The sequence below is a fragment of the Diabrotica virgifera genome, chromosome 8, assembly GCF_917563875.1.
Source record: "Diabrotica virgifera virgifera chromosome 8, PGI_DIABVI_V3a".
Taxonomy (NCBI): Eukaryota; Metazoa; Arthropoda; class Insecta; order Coleoptera; family Chrysomelidae; genus Diabrotica; species Diabrotica virgifera.
The window spans coordinates 166,155,980-166,168,547 of NC_065450.1; positions in this window are offsets into that span (position 1 = coordinate 166,155,980).

The window sequence follows — 12,568 nt, forward strand, 5'->3', positions numbered from 1 at the left end:
GAAGCTAGTTTTCAAAAGAAACAAAAGACAGCAACAGTATTTATAGATCTAACAGCAGCATATGATACTGTTTGGAGACAGGGATTAATATATAAACTGGCCCGCATTATCCCCTGCAGAAAGATAATTAACCTCATTGACAACATGCTGACCAACAGAGCCTTCCAGGTTATAATGGGAAAGGAGACGAGTAGACAAATGAAACTTAACAATGGTCTTCCACAGGGTTCTGTCCTTGCCCCTTTACTTTTCAGCCTCTATATTGCTGACATGCCTGAAACCGAATCTCGGAAGTTTGGATATGCTGACGACTGGACCCTTGCAACAAGCCACCAATCTTTAGAAACTACAGAAATCACTCTCACGAATGACTTATCCATCCTCAGCGAATTCCTTAAGAAATGGAGACTACAGCCAAGTACTACAAAAACTGAAGTATCAGCTTTTCATCTAAACAACAAGTTGGCAAACAGAGAATTGCGAGTGTATTTTAATAACAAGCTGTTAAAACACAATAAATACCCGAAATACCTTGGGGTTAATCTAGACAGAACGCTCACATTCAGAGAACACCTGACGAAAACAGCAGCAAAATTGAAAATACGCAACAATATAATACAGAAACTCTGCGGCACTACATGGGGGTCCACAGCATCAACATTAAGATCCTCTGCTCTTGGCCTGATATATCCGGTGGCAGAAAACTGTGCTCCAGTGTGGCTAAATAGCAGGCATACCCACCTGGTCGACACCCAACTAAACCGTACTATGCGTATGATAACAGGCACAATTAAGCCCACCCCTACAATGTGGCTACCTACCCTTAGTAATATAGCACCACCCAACCTACCCCGCGAACATGCATTGGTTAAAGAATATAACAAAATAATAGACAGTCGCCAGCTTCTAGTCCACAACGACATCCCCGATATTCTTGGAAACCGTCTCCGATCCAGGTTACCCCCTCTACAATCTGCTCAAGCGCTGCAGCAATCCAACTTTGACTTAAATACCCGATGGAGGGAAGATTGGGAAAGTAGGACAGATCCGCATTACCATAGTCTACCGGACATCATAGGGAAACCTGGCGAATTTGAACGTCCCCGTAAGATTTGGGCAGCCCTTAATCGAATTCGAACAAACTGTGGAAGATGCGCCGACTCCCTCCACAGATGGGGTAAACTCCCCTCGCCTTCTTGTGACTGCGGCGCTGCAAGACAGACGATCAGTCACATTGTTCCGGACTGCCCACGCAGAGCATACACAGGCGACCCTATAGACTTTGTAATGGCAACCGAAGGGTCAATCGAATATATAAAACAATTGGACATCTGTTTGTGATGCATTGTATAATGCATAAATCTAAATATATTCTGTGATATACTTAAGCCATACGCTAAATAAAAATAAATAGATACATTTTCCGTTAATTCGAATTCCGGCTTTAACATCATCCACTGCTTCTTGAAAGATTTCCTCAGAGTATATGTTAAACAGCAGTGGGGATAGTATACATCCCTGACGGACCCCACGTTTGATTTTGATATCGTCTGATTCTCCTGCCTCTGTCCGGTTAGAGGATGTTTGATTCCAGTACAGATTGCTGATAACCCTTAAATCACAGGTGTTAATTCCAATATTGGTTAATATCTCCATCAGCTTGTCGTACTTTACTGTATCGAACGCTTTATGGTAATCAATGAAACATGCATAAATATCGCAATTTATACCTCTACATCGTTGAAATAGTACTTGTATACTAAATAGAGCCTCTCTTGTACTCACTGCATTTCGAAAACCAAACTGTGTTCGGCTGATTTTTTCTTCGCACAGTCTATTATATCCTTCGATGTATAATTTTTAGAAACAGTTTTAAAATATGGCTCGTTAAGCTGATGGTTCGGAAATCACTGCAGGATACGGGCTTTGTTTTCTTTGGTAAAGCAACAAACGTCGACTTCAACCATGTTTTTGGTATTACTCCGCTTAAATATATGTCGTTAAATATTTTGGTTAGGCGTTGAGTACCGTCGGTGTTAAATAGTTTTATGAGTTCAGCATATGCATTGTCAGGTCCAGGAGCTTTGCCATCTTTTAGTTGTGATATTGCTCTTTCCACTTCATCTGATGTGATTGGTAAGTGGTCATCACATATGTAGGATGGAGGTTGTTCGGATCTAGTATCATCAAAGAGTTCCTGTATGTATTTTGTCCATATGCAGATTTTTTGATTTCTGTCTGTGATGATATTCCCTTGTTGATCTCGCAATTTGCTAGCTGTGTTGGATTTTTGAAGACCAGCTGCTTGTTTCACCTTTTTATGCATGTTAAACGTATCATGTTTTTGCTCTAACGACTCTATCTCTTCACACTGTGATTTTAACCAATTTTCTTTGGCCTTTCTTATTTCAGTTCTTATTTGTCTCTGAATCGTATTGCACATTATTTTGTTGTTTTTGATTTTCTTCTTTCTTCCATAAGTTGTAGTATATTGTCGTTCATCCAACTTTTTCTCATTTCTTTCTTTTCTATTAGATGTTCTTCTCTGATGCTGTTAAAGGTTTCGCATATATTTTGGAGTGATTCTTCGGCATTATATGTTTGCTCCATATTAATTAGCTTCTCTGAAAGAATCTGTGCGACTGTCTCTTTTGTTTTCTTATCTTTTAGTATTCTCATATCGCACTTTTTGTTGCTGTTCTTTTTTGCAACCTTCTTGAATCTAAACCTAAATTTACAAACAACAGGAACATGATCTGATGATACGTCAGCACCGGGGTAACGTAACCCTTAACTGATAGGCATCCATTACGGAATCTCTTGTTCATCATTATGTAGTCAATTTGATTCCGTATTACGTTTCCTGGTTGATCTTGGTTTCCTGGTTTTCTTCCAATAGTTGCATATTCAACAAATTTATTTTTGTCACATATTTGTCACATTCAAAAAATATATGATCTAAGTCACTTATTGTATTGCAATTTTCGCACAAATCCGATTGTGTTATATAGATTTTATAAAAATGTGCGGGATAACAGGCATGGCCAAATTTTAGTCGAGAGATCAAGGGCGGATCCAGCAACCTTGCAAGGTGGGGGCAATGAAATAAAAAAAATTTCGTCACTGGCGTACGCAGGATTCTTTTTTGGAATGGGCTGTTATTTTCTTTTTCTTCATGTACCATGTCCTCTGAGAACGTTGGTTACCATCATAGCTATCTTAATTTTATTTACTGCTACCCTAAATCAACCACGAAGTGTTTCTTCGTCTTACACTGAGTTTGCCTTATATTTTGACTTGCATAATATTTTGTAGCAACCTATATTTGAGATCTCTCATTACATGTCCGAAATACTCCAGCTTGCTCTTCTTGATGCCTTTTATAATCTCAGTAGTTTTGCTGAGACGTTCTAGTATTGTGAAGTTTCGAATCTTCTCCACCCAAGAAACTCTTATCACCGAAACTCTTATCTAATCTCGAAAGCTTCAAGCCGATTTAGATCGATTTTATTCACAGTCCAAGACTCGACACCATACAGTAAGACCGAGAACACGTACTTCGCTTTTATCAGCGAAGTAGGCGGATCCTTGGTAAAGTTTATCAGTAGTCATAGGCATAACCAGGATGGCCCTAAAGGGGGGTTACAAGGCCCTAAGGGGGTTTACAACTACTGGAAGGTCTCTAGCTCGTATGGTGTTAAGCGTATAGAGCTCAAGGTACATCCCAATGGGGGGGGGGGTTATAACCCGCAAAACCCCCCTCCTGGTTACGCCTATGTCAGTAGTACCCATGATACTATAAATAAAGTATGTAATATGTTATTTATAGTATCATGGTAGTACCTACCATAAAAACCAACTATATTATTTGTAATTTAATCACTATTAGACGAAGACGCAGCATTGCCCGAAATCTTTCACATAAATAAATTAAATAAATTGTGGCAATATATAAGTGAAAGTAATTTCATTTTATCATTCATTAATTATATAACAAATTCTAGTCTATGACTTATAGTTTGGGCAAATCTATTAATATTTTCTATATTAATTTCTAAATCAAAATGAACATAAAGTGAAGTTAGACCTAACAATCGATCCTGACGTTTGTTTCTAAGCCAAGTTTTAAGGCCTTTGAAAACAGAAAACGATCGTTCTGCAGGCCATGTACTAAGAAGCAAAGTGAGCAATATTTGTAATAGTATTTTACAATGTGGAAATACGTCTTCATCGCAAAATTTAAAGCTTTGCATGGCTGAATTTTTACTGTTTGTACTTCATATCTTAAAATAGATGAAAATGAAATTATTTTTTGAGACGAAACTGACTAATTAATTTGCCACAAAGAAAAAACAAATTACTATTGTTCAGTGGCGTAGCGATAAATCCGGGGGCCCTGGGGCAAGTCCACTCACGGGGCCCCTACTACAAAAAAGATCTTGGTCCTTGGTTTGAGAAGTGGAAGCAGTTAAACAAGCGTTTAAATTTTTTGAACTTCGTGCAGCTTCATCGTCTTTTCGTTTTATCTCTTTGCGTTTCTGAGACCCACTTTCATAAGTTCGCTTCATACTCAATTTTTTAAAACTATTTACAAACTATACACAGATCAGATTAAATAGGCCGCACGTACACGCACCATACTTTTGTAACCAAATAAACGCTAAAACACGCACACACAGACTACAGCAGAGACAGGAGTGTTGACGAACTGATTACTGACTACGTACTGAGAACAATAGACACAAGGTCATTCGCTCTTCGCCGCTAGGGCTGCGATCCCCTCCCCACCCACTACCTGCCAGGCAGCCACTCACCACAAATATATCCAAGATGTCCCAATATTCGTGTCTTGAAAAATCTAAATTTTTATGCCAATAATCTGTCGGGGTTTTCGGATGTAAAAGAGTATATATACCTTGTCGGACAATTTATACAGTATTGATTCCATTAAAGTTTCCAGTTATCATGTAATCTGGTTTTACTTATGGTTATACATTCTTGAAGTCCAATATCATTCAATGTTTCCTCGCCACTGAAAATGCTGTCTTTTGCCAACTGATCTACTTTTTCATTATTTTCGAGTCCAATATGAGCTTTACTCCACGTGAATACTATATTACACTGCATAGTTGTTAGATTAGATAATAGTATCTTTAATTCTTTGATGTAGGGATTTACGTTAACAGAATTTTCGTCTAGTTGACTAGAGAAACTTTTTAAAACTGATAATGAGTCGGATAATATGTTTATTTGTTTTAGATTTTTATTTTCGGCCTATTGGCATGCTTTCATGATAGCTATGGTTTCTGCTGAAAATATTGATGTATATTGGAATTCAGTTTAAATTTTTCTCAGAATTCAGTTTAAATTTTTCACAGAATTTTCGTCTAGTTGACGACTAGAGATCTAGAGACTAGGTACTTGCCAGTTCAATTGGCACAGACCAACTGAACTGCTTTTTCGAGCAGGGAAGCATGTGGCCCGTTAAGCATGTACTGGTTTTAATCTTTTAAAATCGACTGGTATTCACCATATCTTTATTAAATCTAACATGTAAACCATATAAATATTATGATGTTACCACTTTAACCCTTAAACGCCCAAGGGTGGGTAAAAAATGTCCACCTAATGCGTATTCCCTTGTAACATATTTATTACGTGTTAAAAATTTTTTTAAAAAATATTTATTGTTAAAAAGACAGCCCTTTATCGAATGTTAATTTGGTTCTACCGATATTTTTAAAAATAAAAGTAGCATCTTGAGTTAAATATGGGTGGGCATAAAAAGTACACCCTTGGTAAAACTTGTTACTAAAGGTTTATATGTAATTTCTCGTTGGCAGGAAGATAATCCATATAATTATCGACGTATAATTACATAATCTAGATAATTATCCGCCAATGAGGAGGTTGAAAAGAAGAATGTGGAGAAAATCGACAAATCTGAATTGCTGGCTTTTACCGATATCTTAATTTTAAGGTACATTGTAATTTTGTTCTAAGGTTTGTAAATTGTTTATATCAATATTTTAGAAGATGCTGTGTTTATTAAGCATAAGATTCTTAAGTTTAATCCATTTCTAACAACTCTCAATAAATATATTAGCTATTTTCGAGGTGGACATTTTTTACCCACCCTTGGGAGTACAAAGAACCTAAAAAAGGTTGGGCGTTTAAGGGTTAATTAGTGTGCTAGTTTCAACTACTTAGCAAAATGCACTGAAGATGTTCTGAATTAGAACGAAAACGTTTTGCACGACATTTTATGAAGTTTTTTAATAAACGATTTTATACCAGTATACAACTTGAAGTTCTTACTTCTGTATGAGTTTTTTAAACTATGGTATACAGCCAACTATTGGAATTTCTTCATTGATTTTAAACAAATAAATGACCAAAACATGTTTTTTAATAATTTTTTTTAACCAACTTAAACGTTTTCTTTTCAAAAGTACTCATCAGGGAACAAAACCAACTTGAAAAAATGTAACTAACTTAAAAAAAATAATGTAATGTAAATTAACTATAAAAGTTTTCTTTTGTGTGGTACTCCTCAAAACATGACACTACGCAAAGGCCGACTCCGCATCTTGAACACACGTATCTCGATTCGCTTCTTTTTTCTGGTCTTTTCTGTGGCTACAAACGCTTCACCTTCTAGCAGCTACCTATAAGCGTTGCCACCGATGCTATTATATAGCATATATCTAAAATATGTGAACAAATATATACGGCAATGGGTCTGCATGACCTGTCTTAGGGGCCAACATTTTGAGGCTTTGGGAACAATAATCTAACATTTTCGGACACATTTCTACGGCATTGGGACACCAATGAGTCTAAAATTTTATAAGCAACGCATATTTTTGGCTTTGGTAAATTGAGACCATAACACCTTGAACGTATATACAGTATGTCCCTGTAAGTTGTATCCATATGGAAAACTTTTTTATTATTAATTTTACGAAAAAAAGTTATTCTTTATAAAAAGCTCTGCATGGTCCAAAACCTAAGATTTAACCATCAAATATCAAATTTTTTGAATATTATACGAGGTATGTCAAAAAGTTTGAATTTCACTCAAGAGTAAAGTAGCTTTATTTTTCACAATATTGAAAATTGCTATTATGAAAAGTTGTTTGGAATTAAAAAATGTATTCTAGTATGCAATTACATCCTTCTAATTGAAAGTTTTTTTTTGAAAAATTATGGATAACTAACATTATTTTCAGTTATTTTAATTCAGATAACTCTTTTATTATTAATTTTACGAAAAAAAGTGATTCTTAATAAAAAGTTCTGCATGGTCTAAAATCTAAAATACAACCATCTTTTGTCAAATTTTATCAATTTTATACGAGGTATGTCAAAAAATATGAATTTCGCTCAAGAGTAAAATACGTTTATTTTTCACAATATCGAAAATTGTTATTATGAAAAGTTATTTAGAATTAAAAACTATGTTTCAGTATGTAATTACATCCTTCTAATTGAAATATTCTGAACTATAAAGGTACTTTACCTTTGATCTAAATTTATCTTTTTTGACATACCTCGTATAAAATTGATAAAATTTGATATATTATGGTTGTATTTTAAGTTTTAGACCTTCCAGAACTTTTTATTAAGAATCACTTTTTTCGTAAAATTAATAATAAAAGAGTTATCAGAATTGAAATAACTGAAAAAATAATAATAGTTATCCATAATTTCTCAAAAAAAATTTTTTTCCATTACAATGATGTAATTGCATATTGGAATATAGTTTTTAATTCCAAACAACTTTTTATAATAGCAATTTCCAATATTACGAAAAATAAAGCTACTTTACTTTTGAGTGAAATTCAAACTTTTTGACATACCTCGTATAATATTCAAAAAATTTGATATTTTATGGTTAAATCTTAGGTTTTGGACCATGCAGAGCTTTTTATAAAGAATAACTTTTTTTCGTAAAATTAATAATAAAAAAGTTTTCCATATGGATACAACTTACAGGGACATACTGTATATACGGCGGCTGAGAATGCAGACCCACTTTTTCAAAAACATATATGTGCAGCGTTGGTACAGAAAGGGTTAACTTACATACAATCGACGGATACCACACTTTTTACGTCATGGGTGGCATTTCTTGTATTGCACCAAAACATGCAATAGCTCCTAAACAATCCATTCCTCGGCTAAAAACTAAACCCGCACCTGAGGTTTATGGAAGTCAGAGAGCTGTTCAACTCATATACATTTTGAAAGGACAAAACCTCAAGGTTTATCAGAAATCAAGATCCGAAGGGAATGTTCACACCAACTGAAACTGTGACTCCATCTGTGCCTGATCTTCTGTGGCTCTAAGGGAAAAGCAGAGACATTCTCGGTATTTTAGGATGGAATGGATTCATGGAAGCTGTGAGAAGAGACATACCATATTCATATAATAATACTTTTTTATTTTTATAAAACCAAATAGGTGGTAAGATATGAAAAACTTATCAATTGCTTTTTTTAAGGTACGATCATTAACTTTGCATTTTGTTGAATTTAAATCTATGTTATTGAATAGGCGTTTTGATATTGTAGGTCTTCAGGAAACTCGTTTATCTCCTGACCTATTGTCTGAAAATTTGTTGATTCGGGGATATAATTTTATTCGATGTGACAGAAATACCAATGGAGGAGGTGTAGCTTTTATATAAATTGTAACATTTTGTTTGTAGAATTATTTAAAAATATTTCAAATCACTTAGAACACATGGATAACGATTAAAGTTAATAAAAGCAAGTTTTTAATTGGTAACTTTTATAGGCCGCCAAAGCAGAATTTTGTCGAATTTCTTAACACGTTTGAAGACACTGTTTCTAGCTACATACCTGAATATGGTTATGGGTAGAGATTTCAACATTGACATGTTGGATGTTACTGAAAGAAAAACGGTTCTCTTTGGTGAGTCTATTGATTCATTTAATCTGAAACAATTAATAAATAAACCTACTCGCTTCACAAGAACAACATCTACTTTACTGGACTTGATTTTGGTTACAGATAATACTCCAACATTAGAGGCAGATACTATAGTTGTGGGGGCCTCTAATGATCTACCCGATCTTAAGACAAAACCCCCGAGATTCGAGTTTAAATAAAAGACTTTGTACTTTTACTTTCTATAATCAGCTTTAAGAGTTAACAGCTTGCAAAATTATTGAATGACGAAAAATTAACCGTATATCTCTAAAATGGATAAGTTCTAACACACCGCGTATAATTAAAATGTTAGTAAATACCATAATCCGGAATGTCAAACGTGCATTACAGTATTTCTTGTCGAACCTATTATTACCACTACACGATATCTTAAAAAGGTTCCCGATTTTCCGGAAACGTTCTTTGAATGCTAAAATGTGTTTTTTATTACGCGGCTCGGAAAATCTACTCGATCACCGTCTTGACTTATAAATTCACATTTCAACACTGAAAACTATTTACGACGCTCTCATTCTGAAATTCTTGTTACGAACATATATGTGTCAAAGATCTGCAAACTTAGCATGACGTGATTTCTTCGAAGTAGATAATTATTATCAAAACAAAACGTATATGTCTGAGCAGAAGAATGTGTCTATTCAGGGTTTTTGAAACTCCTAACATTATAACGATTTTTGAATATAGGGTGGTGCTTTAAACCAGACAACAATTAATTAAATATTTAAATGGCTCGAACATTCTCCCACCTGAGACATTCTCTTTTGTTACACAAAATGAACATGGCTCACAAAATTAACAGAGACATCAAAATACCATGATCATCAAACAACAGTAACATAACATAAAATACAAAAATAAAAACCGAGTCTACCTCGTATACCGCAGCGGGGTCTTGACTTCACGCCCACTCCGCGTTACACTTATTTTCGCTTCGGGTACTCTGCTCTTAGACACTCCCGGCTCCGCGACACACACACGGCCATAGCAACTCCCGCACTTTCGCACACATTCTCTGAAGGCGGTCCCTGGCTGTTGCTCGACTCCACACTGATGTCGTCACGTGGCATCTGAACCCAATCTGTTGGGCATCCAATGGGTAGAAACGCTGGATGCGTCTGAGAAACTGTCCTGTATCTATAGCAATCTTCTCAAAGCCCCCTTGACGAAACGCGCTCTTGGTACCGACAAAGTTAGTCCCATTGTCACTGTCTATAGTCTTCGACCGACCTCGTCTGGCAATAAAGTATTTGGTAAAGTCTACACCCGTCGTCTCGAATGCTATCGCGTCCCGGACACGATCTATTATCAACAGTGTCGCACTCACCCCAAACGACCCGGTATTATGTCTTTTGCAGACGACGCACTTGGAAATCGCGGATTCTATAGCGCGACGACCACCTAAAATCCAATATCATTCGCGCACGATAGCCATCAGTCCTTGTGTTCCGACATGACACGACTTGACATGTTCTCGAAATAGTAGGCTATTCACTATAAAATGCTTGGCTGGCAAAACTACTGGAAAACGAAAATATTCATCGTCGTTTCTATTACTGATGCGAGACTTCAATCGAATCAAACCACTCTTGTCTTTGAAGGCTCCCATTCCACACAATTTTTTATCGTTTTCGTCCGAAAACGTCTCTTTTTGTACTAGCTTGAGTACCAATGTTTCAGCTTTATCAAGCTCCTCAAGGGTTAACTCTCCCTTATGTTTGTCGTCCTTATTTCTAGCATTATTGGTAAATCGACAAATCCATGCGCACATGCGCAATGTCTTCAGATACTGAGAAAAGTCATTAAGATGCCAATCAGCTAAGGTCATGCCATCTTTCTCACGGTTAACAAGGACCGTAACTAGCTTTTTCTTTTTCTCCTTGTTAATCTCTTCCTCATCACAGCTGTGATTGTCTCGGGGCCAAAATGATGGATCTTCATAAAGCCATTGCGGACCCTCCCACCATTTGGACTCTAGCAACTGTTTAAACACGCGCTGCGCTTGTGAGAGTATGACTCTTTTAGTTATAGGGTTTTCAAGAAGTAGATCTTTATTTTCATCCTCTTGTCGTAGACACAAGGTGTCATCTATCTTGTTCCATTTTATTCCCAAGACTTGGGTCGAGGCATCAATAGTGTCATCGGGGGGTTGGCCTGTATACTCCCACCCTCTGAGATCAAACTTGCCTTCAGCCATTATTATATTCGACTCTTCTACAAAAATTCGCAGCTCCTGTTCATTAGCAACACTAGTAACGCAATTGTCAACGTAAAAACTATGCGACAATTTTAAAATAGTGTCTTCCGAAACATTCAGCAGTTTTGACGCACATCTTGTTAACATCAAGGAAAAATGATGTTCTAGTGAAGCTCCTAATAAAAACGGACTACTGCTAATCCCGAATACCACACGACAGTGGCGGTACACCTTTTCTTTCCCTGCATCATCTCAGTGGCGGCTCGTATAACTTTAGGAAGGTAGTGCCAGAATCCAGGCAGCTGCCTAAATTTTTTGTGGCGGTTTTACGATATGGTCAAAAAGGATATAAAATATAAATAGAGTATCACGATAAGCTGAATTTAATTGGGTTTTTATATTTAACTTACCAAGCATTGAAAAGCTAAAAACGTTATTTATGTGCACTTTAGATTTTTCATGGGATTTCAATTTCTCCCATATATGTACAAGATCATCGGTGCCTTTGTTTGACCAAGTCTCGTCACCTCCAAACAAAACGCATACAAAACAGAAGAGTTTATTAGTTTGTTCGCAACCACACAACCAGCTATTTTTATCATAAATAATTTTATTAAACTTACGACAGCGAAGTTTTTGTCCATTTCCACTTTGTTTTTCAATTTTTAAATCGGGTAAAGGCCGACCGAGTTCTTTAATTTGTAGTTTTTTTTTCTAACGAAAAACCACCAAAAGAGTTTTTTAATATACTAATTTGATTCATTGTCAATAAATAAATTAAACGTAGAAAATAATCAAAATATTATTTTTATACCTACGACACCCACGATCACAACGCACTAACTAATAATTACAAATTAAAAAATATAGTAGAGTATAAACACAAATATACAATACAGTAGTAGACAATAAACACAATAGCGTCAAGCGAACGCGTAAAGAAACTAGAAATATGTAGATCTAAAACATTGTATCTTAAGATCCACTAACTTCCTTTTCGAGATTTCGAGCCTGGCACGGAGACTCCAATTTAAACGTATGTTAAAAGTGCAATACCGCTCTCTCTCTGTCACTTACACAGGATGCTCATAAAATCTTTCTCTTTTCTCACGAGCCACTATGCCGTTCGGCACTGGGATTTTTATGATTTTCATCCTTTATCCGGTCAGCTGTGGGTGGCCAGAGTCGGTAGATTTGCATTGCGCTACACAGTTGCCAGATTTGATATAATTTATAAAAATAAAGAGAAATATTCACAAAAAAAAATAAACAGGCATTAAAATGTTTTTAAGATAAAAAATATGTTTCTGCATAGTTAGCAAGGTAGTGCCATGGCTCTATGGCACTACCTCACGGGCCGCCACTGCATCATCTATCCAAAGAAAACGAAGAAA